The sequence below is a fragment of the Bos indicus genome, chromosome 7, assembly GCF_029378745.1.
Source record: "Bos indicus isolate NIAB-ARS_2022 breed Sahiwal x Tharparkar chromosome 7, NIAB-ARS_B.indTharparkar_mat_pri_1.0, whole genome shotgun sequence".
In the NCBI taxonomy this organism is placed as follows: domain Eukaryota; kingdom Metazoa; phylum Chordata; class Mammalia; order Artiodactyla; family Bovidae; genus Bos; species Bos indicus.
In genome coordinates, this window is record NC_091766.1 from 62481582 (window position 1) to 62496837 (window position 15256).

General features: G+C 47.6%; 1 protein-coding gene across 3 annotated transcripts in view; it reads right to left on the bottom strand.

The window, feature by feature from the left end:
* FAT2 (FAT atypical cadherin 2) overlaps positions 1–15256 on the bottom strand; it is a 98826-nt gene that overhangs the window by 77005 nt on the left and 6565 nt on the right. Inside the window, exon 1 of one of the 3 annotated variants that reach the window (XM_019965274.2) lies at positions 1687–1749. The exons of the other annotated variants lie outside the window; for them this stretch is intronic. The gene's annotated coding sequence lies outside the window, so the exon portion shown is untranslated. Of the gene's footprint in view, positions 1–1686; positions 1750–15256 lie in introns of those variants that run through there. 3 annotated transcript variants of the gene reach the window in all.

A 15256-nucleotide genomic window follows, 5' to 3' on the forward strand; every position in this document is an offset into this window, starting at 1 on the left:
GACCCCATGGACTGTAGCCCGCCAGGGTCCTCTGTCCATGGGATTTCCCAGGGAAGAATACTAGAGTGGATTGCCATTTCCTTCTCCAGGGAATCTTCCCAATCCAGGGATCGAACCCAGGTCTCCTGCATTTCAGGCAGATTCTTTACCATCTGAGCCACCAGGGAAGACCGTAAGTTTTAACATAATATTAGCTATTATTAGTCATAGGAATCTAAGTTTCATAAATGGAAGGGGCCTGCCCATGGCCTGACAGCTAAATAGAAACAAAGCACAAATTAATCCTGGTGAGACATCCATTGTGGTCCAGTGGTTATGAATCTGCTTTGCAATGCGGGGGACAAGGGCTCAAATTCCTGCTCAGGGAAATAAGATCCCACATGTTGCAGGGCAACTAGGCCCGAGTGCCACAACTACTGAGCCCACACATCACAGCTAGAGAGCCCGAGTATTGTAACCAAAGATCCTGCATGACGCAGCTAAGACCTGATACTGCCAAATAAGTAAATAAATATTTCATGGGGAAAAGTCCCTGGCTTAGCTACATCCTCCTCCACCAAAAGTCCCTTTGGATGGGGCCTGATTCTGGCTTGTCTTGTAATCCTGAAGAGAGAAACACCTTCTCTTCCTCCTCTGAAATGGCAGAGCTGAAGTGGTCCTGAGAGATAATGGAGCTCAGACCCGCTTCTCATGCAGAGATGGAAAAAGAGAACCCAGGTGGGAGAGGGATCTTGCCCCGAGTCACACAGTAGGTGGCCAGGTAAGAAGCAGCCCCTGGCAATTGTTGAAGTAATCACAAATGAGTGCCTCACCTCTAAGACCCACTGTTCCCCATCCTCTCCCTTACGGCTACCTCAATGGCTCATCCTTGAACTCCATCCTGGGTCAAAATATGAGACTCATCAGGGTCAAGGTTGGGGAGGGTGATGGGGGTGGGCTGAGTTTGGTTGCCAAACTGAGTCTTCTAGAAGCACGTGTGAGGTTGTGTGCACCAGGCTGGTGCCCGGCCTGACCATGGGAGTCTTGACTCTGGGGAGTTCATGGCTATCAGCCAGATGTGCCAAGCATTCCTGGAGGAAACAGGCAAGACTTGTTTTTCCAGTTGCCTTGGTCTTCAAAGGCAAGGAAGAGTTAAACGTCCAGGGCAAGGGGGAAAAAGAGAGGCTTAGATCCTTGTCTCTCTAGAGTCGAGACAACCAAAGGCAGGTTCTTTAAGACCTTGTGGGTTGCATCCCAACATGGGAAAGAGAGTGAAGGCAGAAATGGGAAAGTCAGCCTAACTTGGGATCTGAACGCCTGTGATAGAAAAGAATTTGATTATGCCTCCTCCTTCTAGGTTCCCTCCCACCATTCCTCACTTGACATCCTGTTGGTGGCGCCCTATGCCCAGGACCTCAGAAAAGAGGGGCCAGGATGGAGGCAGACTTTACACCTCGGGTCCTAAAGCTGGTGACAGAAAAAGATGTTATCTATTCCCCACCCTTCCCACCCCTTGCTGTCACCCCTCGCTTGCCACTGCAGCCAACAAGGGTCCTGGCCACAGGGAAAAGCCACACTTGCCCATCCCTGACACAATTCCTTGAAAGCAGGAAGGGGACCTCCCTCCCAATCATTCAGACCCCACTCCTTCCCCCAGGATGGCATTGCTTTTGAAGTTGAAGCTGGAGGGGGGAAATGAGTGCTTACCTGGTCCCAGGTCCACACTCAATTCGGTGGCCCAGCAAGTCCAGGATGCAGGCAGCCTCCCAGCTCCACCCGCCCTGCTGTGGGGAACACTTCCTGTTCACCAGGTCAGCTCCCGTGGAGGGCAGGTCCCAACAAGACACTCCGCTCAGCAGCTGCAGTGGTGCCTTGCAGAGCTAGAGTTCTTAAAGTGAGCTGCAGAGAAGGGAGCAGGGATGGGGTCTCGCTGGGGCAGGGGGTAGTGGTGGTGGTGGTGGTCAAAGGGAATGATGTCAAAGGGAATGAACCCTTGGGTGGGGGTTTGGTGCCCATGGCTGTGTTCAAGATCCAGGACCCACAGACCTGGCGAGTGGTTTCCTGGGGGAAGGGCCTGTTTCTGAGACTTGTTTCTGGCACTGTGCCCAGGCAAGTGAACAGGCTTGCAGGGGGCAGGGACGTGTTCAGCTCCCTGGGCTACCCTCCCCACCCACAGCACCTAGGACCACTATTTTGAAACATCTTGTGAAAGCATAAATCAATTCTTATCACTTCCATGCTTAAAATTTTCCAGCAGCTTCCTGTAGCATTTAGATGAAATCTGACCTTGCATCATAGCCTGGAAGGCTCCCTACCACCTGGGCCCTGCCTGCATCTCAGATGATACCTTCCAGCACACCTCGTATTGTTCACCAAGCTGCAGAACAAGGGTCTTCTTTCTCTTCTGCAAACACACCAAATTTGCACTTGCTGTTTTCCTCTGTTTAAGATTCACCCATGGCTAGCTCCTTCTTGTTATCCATTTCTCAGCTCTAATGTCACCTTCTGGAGAAGGAAATGGCAACCCACTCCAGTATTCTTGCCTGGGGGATCCCATGGACAGAGGAGCCTGGAAGGTTACAGTCCATGGGATCGCAAAGAGTCGGACACAACCGAGCAACTGAGCACAGTGTCACCTTCTAACCCCCAGGTTGATGTAGCCTGCTATCTAACACCTTTTTTGATCACTTCACCCTCATTTTCTCCATGGCACATGTCACCTCCCAATATTGTTCTTATTTATTTGTTTACTGTCTCCTGGGCTCCATGAAGACAGGAGCTTTGTGTATCTTATTAATGCATGAACTCCCAGTACTTTGATCAGTGCCTGATACATAAGCAAGCTCAGTAAATACTAGTTGAAAAAAATGGAAGGATCTGGACTTTGGAAAAGCAAAGACAGAGGGAAAACTGAGAGAACCTTTAGTCAGCCTCCCTTCCTTTTTGAAGCTGGAAAATAAAGTCCCTCAAAAAGAAAGGGGCTTGCCCAAGGTCACAGGGCGAGAACCAGAGCCAGGTTCTTTCCTCCTAGTCACATTGCGAGAAAGAGAAACTGTGCTCACTTATAAATCCAACTGTTTGGGTTCAAGTCCAACTTTACCACTTGCTGACTGGATAACCTTGGGGAAGGTAACCTCTTCGAACCTCAGTTTCCTCATCTGTAAGATGGGCCTATTAAGAACAATGCTTTCCTGAGGTTTTAGGAAGATGAAACAGGATTATGTATGTTAATGTGCTTAGTATGGTGCCTGGCCCATAGAAAAGCACTCAATAAATATTAGTTACTGTTGTTTCAAAGCCAAGGCAGAATCAAAGACTGAGATTGGGGTGAGGGTGGGGTCCACTGAGCCCCCTAGAGAAGGCCCAGTCTGCTCCCCAGCGGAGCAGGAAGCTGCTGGTCCCTGGTCGAGTCTGAGCTTGCTAGCCGAGCCATAGGCTGTGCTGGGAAGCTGCGAGCAGGCGCTTGTCCGGGGTGGGGCCTCAAGCTTTTGGCTCCCCAGACTCAGAGAGAAATCTGCATGTGGCTGAATGTGCACATTTTCAAGAAATCACATACACACACACTTAGGAGGCAATTTTGAATAATTGTGTGGGTACACTCTGTGTGTGCCTACTTGACAGAATAAATGGAATGGGAGTAAATAAACTGGTAGCCATGGGGCTTGTGTGTGTGCACAGGTGCGAGCAAGTGCAGATGTGGGGCTTCATGAATGGGCTCTTTTAGGATATATGTGTGAATCAACGGGGAAGGCAATGGTACCCCACTCCAGTACTCTTGCCTGGAAAATCCCAGACGGAGGAGCCTGTTGGGCTGCAGTCCATGGGGTCGCTAAGAGTCGGACGTGACTGAGCGACTTTACTTTCACTTTTCACTTTCATACACTGGAGAAGGAAATGGCAACCCACTCCAGTGTTCTTGCCTGGAGACTCCCAGGGGCGGGGGAGCCTGGTAGGCTGCCGTCTATGGGGTCGCACAGAGTCGGATACGACTGAGGTGACTTAGCAGCAGCAGCAGTGAATCAAATTCTGTGTAACTCCCAATCCCATTTCATGCAGAAAATGATTCACAGCGCACAGCTTCTGGCTGTGTGACTTTGGGCAAGTGACTTACATTCTCTGATCCTTAGTTTCCTGACTTCATAATATCATTTTGAGAATGAAATGAATTCAAGTACATAATTACTATATGACACAATTTTCAACAAATATTACCAAGTATTATTACTTTTTAGCAACTGGCTCAGATTGTTGAGTTTGTAGGTAATGAAAACTCCTAGATGTCTTTTCACACCACCCCCAATCTGTTCCTATGCAGGCTGATCTTCTGCAATAAATGACATAGGGCTTTAATGAGACCAGGATTCATTTCTCCATGTATTTCACTCACTGCTCCAGCTTCTCAGAATCTTAATTCAAATGTTTAGCAACTTGGTGATTGTAACATCTGTGTCTTTATCCAAGTCAGTGATAAAAGTCTGAATACAACTGGCAGGAACAGTGCTCTGAGATCTAGCCCTGTTTTCTCAGTTAGCGATCTCAAGTGCAATTCTGGAATGAGTCATCTCACAATATAGAGAGGTCCCCGTCTCTGGGGGAATCCAAGCAGATGCTGGGTGGCCACCCGGGAAAGGATGTGCTACTCCAGGGGAATGATTGCCCTTGGGGACTACAAAGAGAGCTCTAAAGTCCTTTCCAACTTACATGGGCAGGTTCTTTGGTTTGTGGAATTTGGGACTTCCTCTGGCTGTGGATCAGGGTTGCACATTCACTGATGCCTATTCAGTGATCAGTGTAGTTAGCTGACCTGGCTCTTGGAAGACCTAGATCCAAAGTCACTTATTCCCTGGGAGTGTTGGTCAAGTCAGTCACCTAAGCCATCTGGACCTCCATCTTCACCTCTAAATGATGTGTGTGTCTTGGGGGAAGGGGCATGAATGGATCTGAGATTTCAGACCCCTCTGTTGCTTTCTTTTTTTCCTAATCAAGTTGTACTTGGAAACACAGCCTATAAACAGATAAAAGCAGAACTGCACTATTGAAGCAGAGCTCAAGGCCTCGGACTCTGCCTCCAGGCTTGTCCCTCATTCTCTTAGGAAGCACAGGTTTGAAAAACTAGACTGGGAGCCCCTCCAGATCTGACAAGTGGGGGCTCTGCCATCCTAACATTCTGTGTCCTGCCTGCATGTTCTGAACTGCATGGTGGGATGTGCTGTGAATCTGATGCTCTGTGACCTGTATCCATAACGGTCCACGTGCGAGGACTCAGGCGTCTAGTTCTAGGAGTTTGTAACTCTGTATTTCTGTCTCTTCCGTGGGGAAGCAGATGCACTTAGAAGAATTCAAAGCCAAATCAAGCTTCCACTAAAGACAGTCCTACCAGATTTGTTCAAAATGCCAAGCTTGTTTCTGATGATGAAATTCTTCCCCATTACCCAGGCACAAATCAGAAAATGACATTCTGCCTCATGGCCCAGCACCTTCCCTTTTCTTGGACATTAACTAATAGCCCAAGAGCACTTTTAGGAAACGCATCTGCCCTTTTACTCCTGTTTCTCAGGTGCGGTAAACTGAGATTTGCCTGGCACACCAAGGGCACCCAGAACGGGGAGGCTGAACTGATATCAGAAAGCTGAATTTCCTGAAGCTGGGCATTCTGGATTGCCTGGGCTCAGGGGAGAAGCAATGAGGGAAGATATTTTGTATAGTTTGGAGAGTCTTTCATGAGAGAAAGAGTCACTGGATTCATTCCTCTTCACTGAATGATGTCCACACTCTCCCCTCAAAAGTCTGAATATGAATGTACCATGGATTTGGGTGCTCTCAGCATTTATTTTATGACGGCCCACCCCTACCCACCGCCTCTGGCATCCAGTGTGAGGCTGGCTCTGTGGCTCTCAAAAAAGAATCCTGAATATATTCTATTTATGACAAAGGCTGGGGAGTGGGGGAGGGTGGAGCCAGGAGTGAGAATTAGGAGGCCTTTTGCCTTTGAGCCAGATTAAAAGTGAAAGAATGTTGACATTCCAGGTACCTGCTTGTCAGGAAGTCTTTAGCTACTGAAATAATTTTTCTACTTAGTTGTATGGAGCCACTGAAGGTTTTAGAGAAGAGGCAGGACCAGAGCAGAACTATGTGCTAGGAAGAGTAATCTAATATCAAATCAAAAGGGGAATTTTCCCACTCAAGATTCCCGCTCTACAAAGTCAGACAGAGAAGAAAAAACATCGTAGCTCATCCCTTATATGTAGAATCTAAAAGGAAATGATACAAATGAACTTACTTACAAATTAAGAAGAGACTCACAGAGAAGGAATTTATGGCTGCCCCGGGGTGGGAAGGAAGGGTAGGGGGAAAGGGTGGTTTGGGAGTTTGTGATCGACATGTATACACTGCTGTATTTAAAATGGACAACAATGTCCTACTGTACAGCACAGGGAACTCTGCTCAATGTTATGTGGCAGCCTGGGTGTGAGAGGAGCTTTGGGGAGAATAGATATATGCATAGGTATGGCTGAGTCCCTTTGCTGTCCACCTAAAACTATCACAACACTGTTAATCAGCTATGGCCCAATAGAAAATAAAATGTTTTTGTTTTTGTTTTTAAAAAAGATTCCGACTCTAGTGTGGACTGGTCTTGCACACCAGCTCTATTGGTTTAGGTCAACTGAAATTCAGGAATTGGTAGGGAGGCTCGATTCATTTCTAAGAAACTTGAACACTTGAGTCATGTGCTAGTTTATAGGCAGCCACTGCTGAGTCCTTATGTAACAAAAACAAGTCGAAGAATTGGATACAAACAGGAAAAGGACCAGTGACATGAGCCCTGCATGGGGTGTGTGACCTTAGCAAGGCCACAGGATTTCTTCTGAGCCTCAATTTACCTGTCTGTAAAATGGCAATAATAATAGCTACTCCTACCTACTTCCCAGGGCTGGAGGAAAGACAGATAATATGACAGGTAAAAGCACAGGGAGGAAAGATGCAGAGTAACACCTTATTAGGACCAATAATGGCTTGCTAAATGGCAGCAGGAACCACCAGCAGACTGAGAAACCCAAGCCTGGAATTAAGGGGAAGAGAAATGCCTGAAAAGGAAGTTCTCATCTAGGGTATAGGTGAAATGGAGCTGAGACTTGAGGTCCCCTTCTTTATTAGTATTCTGATTATCATTATTGATGACAAAAATTATACTGTCCGGTATCTGGATGGCAATCTATACGTTTTCAAAACACATCTGCGTGCATTTTCTCACTTGGTCTTTGGAGAAAGGCTACAGTATTGGGTAGAATTGATAGCAAGAAAGTGGTCTCTGAAGTCAGATCAACCTGCTTTCAAATCCCAGCTCTATCATTCACCAATTGTGTGACCTTGGGCAGTTATTTAACCTCTCTGTTCCTGGAAAAAGGGAAATGAGAGTAGCACCTATCTCATGGAGCTAATGAGAAGGCTGCATGAGTCAATACATGGCAATTTCTAGCACAGGATACACTCAGTGTGAGTTAGTTACTGTACCAACCTCACCCTTATTGTGACACTTATTATCATTCTCATTCTGTAAATGAGGAATGGAGGCTCAGATAATTGGAGGGCTCTGCCTGGTTCACCACCTAGCAGGTGGTAGATTCAAGTACTGGCCCAGAATAGGAACCCATATTCCAAAAAGAGAGACTCAGAGGGGGCTGTAGCTGACTCTCTGGAGCAACATTCTCCAAAAGAATTTTCTACAGTGATGGAAGTGTTCTATGTCTGAGCTGTCCATCATGGGAGCCACTAGCCCATATATTCATCTGTATGTCAGTGTTGTCCTTAAATATACTTTCTGATATTTTTTTCGTGGAGGAAGGGGCATACAAAGGCTACAGTGACTAGGGCCCTCAAAAGGCATAATGTGATCCGGGAGAGTTGGACATTTGAAGGAAACAAAGGGCTTCTCGGCAACTGGATTTTAAGGAAGAAAAGGGACAAAATGGGGGATAATGGGAAAGTGTTTTGCTATTGGACCTCTTCTGCCAAAGCCATTCATTTATGCATTCATTCGGTACTTACTTATTGAGGGCCTACCCTATGAAGACATTCTAGAGCAGAGAACGGGATAGATAAAGACCTTGCTCTTGTGGGGGTTGGATTCTAGTGGCAGAGAGAGAGGTTAAGAGAAAGTCTGGTGGTTAAGACTGTACTTCCAGTGCAAGAGGCATGGGTTTGATCCCTGATTGGGGAACCAAGATCACAATGTGGCCTAAATAAATAAAAGTACTTTATAAGGGACTTCCATGGCAGTCCAGTGGTTAGGACTCTATGCTTCCAGTGCAGGAGGCATAGGTTTGATCCCTGGTTGGGGAACTAAGATCCCACAAGCTGGTGACATCACCAAAAAACTGATGTGAAGGAAATTCATAGAAAGCAAGATTAGAGAGTGATGGAGGAGGTACTATTTTTGAAAGAGTGGTCAGGGAAAGCCTACATAGCAAGGTGACATGTGAGCAGAGGGAAGGCCACAAAGTCATCTTGAGAAGGACTTCCAGGCAGAAGAAGTAGGCAGTGCAAAGGCCCTAGGGCAGGAACAAGGAGATTGCAGACATACTAGAGGGGAAAGGAGAGAGGGGTTCCTGCAGGCCAGGGAGGTAGCCCAGGGCAATTCAGGCCAAAGGGAAGACCTGTAGTGAGCGGGACCCCGTCATGAGATCAACATGGTGGTCTACGAGGAGCCGAAGGAGAGAGCGAGGTGCTGCTGGACATAAAGTCTTAGAGCCCTTCAAGGCCATCCCATGTGGCCAGTGGGTAGTATACAGGCTGTCCCACTTCAGTTAGTTTTGTTGAGCCATAGTATATTGTTTTGTTGTTTGATGGCTTTTTACCTAATTAGTTGTTAATGTATAAACATTGGAAAGCTTCACCCCAAAATCTAGACTCCAGCTTCCGTTTTACAAAGTGGAGGGCACTGTCTGTGTTGGTCCATAGAACGGCTGGCTGGAGCTGAGTGGTGGCTGCCACCTGCAGATGGGCCCTGTGTTCTCCAGACCCCTTCCCCAAGCTCTCCCAGCTTCGGAGGCTGCATCAGCTACTGTTTATCTTCAAGGTAGTTTTCTATCAGAAGAGACACATACTGGTACCCAGGTCTCTTTCCAAACTGTAAGGAAAATAGACTCCAGGATGGCCTCCTCTCCATGCACTGGGCCTGCTTGACCCGTGAGGCTCCCCCTACCCTGGCTGGAGAGTTCAGAGCCCCCAACACTCACTGAGCCCCAGAGAGAACAAGGGATCTCTTCCTCTTGGGACTGCCTGTATGGGTGCATGAGCTTTGCATTTGGAGCTGAAAACTCCCTAAACCAGAGGGCATCCAGGGATTAGAGGGCTTGAGGGGAGGACAAATCCTGTCCCACTTTTTCTGGCTGCTCTGTCCAGAAGGATTCATAAGTTACAAAAACCAGTTCTAGCTCAGAATGACATTGAACCTGTTTATCAGTTAGTCGTTCTGGAGACAGAGGAGGAACAGAGCACCTCCTCTAAGTTCTGTGTTTATGTCTTGGGATCCCTCAGGCACAAACTCAGCTCCGTGGGAAGGCCTGTGGAGTCTCTCCTCTTGGTGGGGCAGCCTTCGGCCAGGCAGGGACCAGGAGGCCCCCGTGTGGAGAGAAAGAGGCTGTCCTGAAGGTTAGAGTTTGGGGTGGCTCTCTGTGAGGCTGGAAGGTTGTGTCCTGAAGTCAGGAGACAGACATCCCTGGAGGACTGCAAAGCTCCCTCCAGAGGGTAGAACAGATTGTAGAGGCCAGAGTGTCCCCACCACATGGGCCTCACCTGGGGCAGGGGCTCTTTAGTCCTCTGTGCGTCTTGCAACTCTTGGGTCTAGTGAAACTCTTTGTCTTTCCAGAAGCTATGGATGAATTTTAAAACACATAGGCATCAAGTTCCAACAGAGGGGACTTTGGATCACTAACTGAACCTCTGAGCCTCTGTTCTCATCTTTAAAAGAGAGATACTAATTGAATGCACCTCAGATAGTTGTTCTGAAGGCTTGACTAGGTGATTTCATATTAAACAGTTAACACAATGTTACACCTAGCAACTGCTGAATAAATATTAGCTGCTATTTTTTTAAACTGTCATTATCATTATGGAAAGTGGACTGAGACCCGCCTGCTGCCCTGAGCCCACCCCCACTGGTTCCCACCTTCACCTTCGCAGGCGTCTCTGTGAGGTTCCCAAGCCCTGCTAGGGCACAGTGTGAGAGCTGCTAGGAGTCTAATCTCTGTTTTGTAGAGATGGGAGAATTCTGCCTGGAGAAGGGAAGTCCATAGTGCGCTGTACTAAGTCGCGTTGGACTTCGTTGGCACACCTGGAAACAGAACCCAGTCTCCTCATCTTGAGCACTTTGCACTGGCCAAGTTGCCCCCCACACCCCAACTCCTTTCCCAACCTGGGGCTCCTTAGGAACCCACAAAGCACTCATTCTACTCAGGACAGTGCAGAGAAAGGAGCCAGCCATTGGGGTCACACCTGCCTCCTGTATTGCCTCTGCTTTCTGTTTCTTTTTTTTTCCCTTAATTAAAAAAATTTAGCTGCACTGCAGGGTATGCAAGATCTTAGTTCCCTAACCAGGGATTGAACCCTTGCCCCATGCAATGGAAGCGCAGAGCCTTAACCACTGGACCAACAAGGAAGTCCTTCCTCCCTCTGCTTGTCTGGAGGCCTGACTTCCTCTATCCAAGCCTCAGTTTCCCCATTTGTGAAATGGGGCTAGCAACAGTTAGCTCCATAGAGGATTTAGTGAGTTTATGCATGCAAAGCATTTAGCACGTAGAAAATAATGTTAACTATTACTATCATTCATTATTATTACTATAGTTATTGGAATAGTTATAGTAATGTTATTACTGTTACCTTTGGTGTTCAAAAATATGTGTGGAATATTCTCTGTATGTATACAGATACCTGTCCATGCTCCAGGAGCCTCTTCCAGAAGTACTGTTAAACACAAACAGATACACACACATACATACACACGCTGTGAGTCTCTGTGACATCTCCTGTTTCCTTGCAACAATTTGTAGCAAAGCTCACACAACAGCTTGAGCAGCATTTGAATAATAAAAATAATTTCTGATCTTGTCACCCTTTTCCCCACAGTGGGTACAGAGAGGTCAGAGATGTGATCTGATTTAGAGTGTGAGGGGGCAAAGACGGGGTGTGAGGTGGGCAGAAGAAGATAGGCTGTGGAAACACAAGGCAGAGAATGTTGTGGACACCTCACAACCTACCTGATCTCTTGGTGTGTTGGGGTGACTCTCTGGGCCCCATCTCATGTGATTTGTCAAACGAAGCCATCCAGCATGGTTCCCCTGTCTATCCAAATACAACAAACTGCCTTCTCCAGAGTTAGTAGGCCTTGTGGCCCCCAGTGAAGTGAATTCTGTTCCTCATACTGGCTCTTTGAAGCTGCTGGGACTGAAGCTTCCCTTTCTCTTTTTCTCTCTCTCTTTTTTTTTAGTTTATTTGTTTATTTAGTTTTGGCTGCACTGGGTCTTTGTTGCTGCGAGCAGGCTTTCTCTAGTTGCGGCAAATTGGGGCTACTCTGTAGTTTCTGGCTTCTCATTGCAGTGGCTTCTCTTGTTGCAGAGCTTGGGCTCTAGAATGCACAGGCTTTAGTAGTTGTAGCTTGAGAGCTTAGTTGCCCTGAGACAGGTGGGGTCTTCCTGGACCAGAGATTGAACCCATGTTCCCTGCACTGGCAGGCTGATTCTTAACCACAGGACCACCAGGGAAGTCCCTAAGCTTCTTTGTTCCTTGTACCAAAGGTCATCTGCCGCCCATGGCCACTGCCTGCCAGGTCTGCTTGAGGGTGGGGAGGCTCCTGTTAGGGCCACAGAGTGTGGAGGTCACCTGCTCAGGCTCTGATGTAAGGCGACCTGCTGTTTGAGTCGTGCTCAGCCCATTGCTGGCTGTATGACCTTGAGCAAATCTTTAACCCTGACTGAGCCTCAGTCCCTTCATACATAAACTAGAGAAGATAATCCCGCTGCAGTGAGATTGCAGTTAAGATGAAGTGCCTCACACCATGGTCCCAGTGCCTTGCAGAGGAGCCCTCAGGCAATAGGGCAGTGATGAAATTATTTAGGGATGGGAGCTCCACTCCTTTGGTGCTGAGGGACCTTGGTGATGTATCAGAGGGCCTGGGAGGGGACCAAACCAGAGACCCCCTGAGCAAACCACCTCATTTCATGGGATCTCCACTTATCCGTCTGGGAATTGGCATTAGTGCCTGCTCTCCTGCCTTCCTGGGTAACCCTCCCCTGTGAAAGTGAAAGTGAAAGTTGCTCAGTGGTGTCTGACTCTTTAGGACCCTATGGACTATATGGAATTCTCCAGGCCAAAATACTGGAGTGGGTAGCCTTTCCCTTCTCTAGGGGATCTTCCCAACCCAGGGATTGAACCCAGGTCTCCTGCAATGCAGGCACATTCTTTACCAGCCGAGCCACAAGGGAAGCCCAAGAATACTGGAGTGGGTAGCCTATCCTTTCTCCAGGGGATCTTACCGACCCAGGAGTCAAACCAGGGTCTCTTGCATTGCAGGCGGATTCTTTACCAACTGAGCTATGAGGGAACTCTCCCCTGAGCTGTTGGCAAATGATGCTCTAAAGAAGGTGAGGTTTAGGGAATAGGAAATACACAGGCCCTGATCACAGCTGACATTTACTGACTGTTTACTATAGGCCAGGCCCTTGGCATGCATTATCACTTTTAAGCTGGTTTACAGCAACCCTATAATTATGCTCATTTTGCAGAAGGGATAAATGAGACTCAGAGAGGTTACCTAAGCTCCAAGTTCACACAGCTAGCCAAGGAGGATTAAAACTCAGATCTCTGGTGCGTCTAACAGTTCCCTGGCCTGCCTCCCGGGGCCTGTGGACTGGAAAGAGTGGCTGAGAGAGAGTTATATGATCCCTCCCCCACATCAAGGATCTTGTAACCATGGGTCCTCTCCCACCAGCACACAGATTCCCAGCAAAAGCTTCATCTCCAGTTCAATCACTTTCCTTCTGGCAGTGCCCAGCCCAGCTGTTTGTCTGTCCAAGTCCAATCCCCTCTGAGCAGAGCTGCTGCTGCTGCTGCTAAGTCACTTCAGTCGTGTCCGACTCTGTGTGACCCCATAGACGGCAGCCCACCAGGCTCCCCCATCCCTGGGATTCTCCAGACAAGAACACTGGAGTGGGTTGCCATTTCCTTCTCCAATGCATGAAAGTGAAAAGTGAAAGTGAAGTCGATTAGTCGTGCCTGACTCTTAGCGACCCCATGGACTGCAGCCTACCAGGCTCCTCCGTCCGTGGGATTTTCCAGGCAAGAGTACTGGAGTGGGTTGCCATTGCCTTCTCTGCCTGAGCAGAGCAGCTCGGGACAAAGCAGAATGTAGGCAGGCCTCGGCAGGTGAGGAGCGGCGCTCTAGCAGTAGAGCAAGGCAGCTCCCTCCGCTCTTTGCGGTCCTGCATGGAGCTGGCTGAACCTGACTGTAGAGCGAGGGTCAACAGAGGGGTTAGGGATGATGCGGTAGCATCAAGGTGCTTACTAATGAGATGCAAATGAGCCTCTGTCAGGGACTCCAGCTCAAGCGCCGGGGCTCTGTCCACACTGACTCCCTGGTAAGTGTTCTCCGCCCAGCTATCTGTGGACCCGAAACTCAACAGGACCACTGGGTCAGTTGTGTTCTCACCAGAGAGGGCTGGCCATTGAATTAAACCAGGGATTATATTTTGGGAATTCCCTAAGGGGATGGGTGTAGGGGTTACAAATACATATTTCAAGCTCCACCCCAGATCTACTGAATTAAAATTCTTAAGGATGGGGCCCAGGAATAGATGTTTAACAAGTTCCTGGGGTGGTTTTTGTACGACTGGTGTTTGGGATCCATTGACCATGGTAATCGCGTTCTTTAAGATCCTGTGTTGTTAGTATCCCATCTATGGGCCTCTTCTAGCCCCAGTGAAGAGGGGGTTAGGGAAGTTAGGAAAAGACCAAAGTCTCGATGACTTTTAGGCTAGACAAGTGCTTCTCAAATGTCAGTGTAATAAAAATTACAGCCTCATCCTTAAGAAGGCTGATTTCGTTGGGCTGTGGAACTCGGAGGGCTTCTCTCCCGTAGGTGGGGACCACTGGCTCCCAGGCAAAGCAGGAGCAAGATTATCTCTAAAGTCAAATAGAAGAGCGAACAAGACCAAACAGGAGAGTGAAACAACAGATCTGCTTCCAGTGCCCTTCACCTAAAAGTCTCTGAGTGCAAATCTCTCCACTCATTAGCATCTCAAACCCCAGAGACAACTGTTTTTAATTCTTGCAAACAGGTCTATCTCCCAGATAGAGACACAGCCCCATGAACCATGTTCTCCTTGCGGTGAATAAAACTGAACTTAAAATCAGTGGATTCCATCCACACAGGCATACTCATGGCCCAACAATTTCCATCTTCTGCATTTGCACAGCAGTATTGTGTACGTATGTTCACCAAAGATTCACACGAGAATATTCAGAGCAGCATTATTTATAATAACCCTCTGCTGGAAACAGCCTGAATGACCACCAAGAGCAGATGGATAAGTAAGCTGTGGCTTGGTCATACAGCAGAATACTCTATAGAAAAGAAAATGAAAATATTGTTCTAGATAACAACACGGATGAATCCCCCTCACGTAATGTGGGGGTGAAAACAGCCATATACAAAAGAGTACATATTGTGCTAGTCCAACTGTATAAAACTTTCAAACAGCCAAAACTCACCTATGGATTACATTAAGATAAAGTTACCTTGGGCGGGAGAAGAGGGCTAGTTAGCAATTGGACAGGACACAGAGAGGGTTTCTGGAATTGGTAGTAATGTTCTGTTTTTTTATCTGGAAGCTGATTAGTTTCTGGAAAGTTCACTGAGCTGCACACTTGTGATCCATGCCTTTTTCTGTTTTCTTATTATACTTAATTTAAAGGTTTTCTAAAAGTACTAGTAAAGGAGCTCAAAGAAGACTTTTAATAAAAGAAAAATAATTTAACTAATGAAAGGGAACTCCAGGTGACTTCTGACTATAGCAGATTACATGGGATTTCATGACTGTGGGATCATGGACTCTTCCTTTCCCAGGAACCAGGAAGGAGACAATTCTCAGAACCTGAGAGCTTGGGCACCATGCCAGGGCATACCCGGGCTGTGGAAAACCAGTGCCTCAGCAGTTCCCTATCCCCACCTCCACATGGCCTGCCCTCCCTAGAACCGCAAGGACAATGACAGCCCATTTTTAAC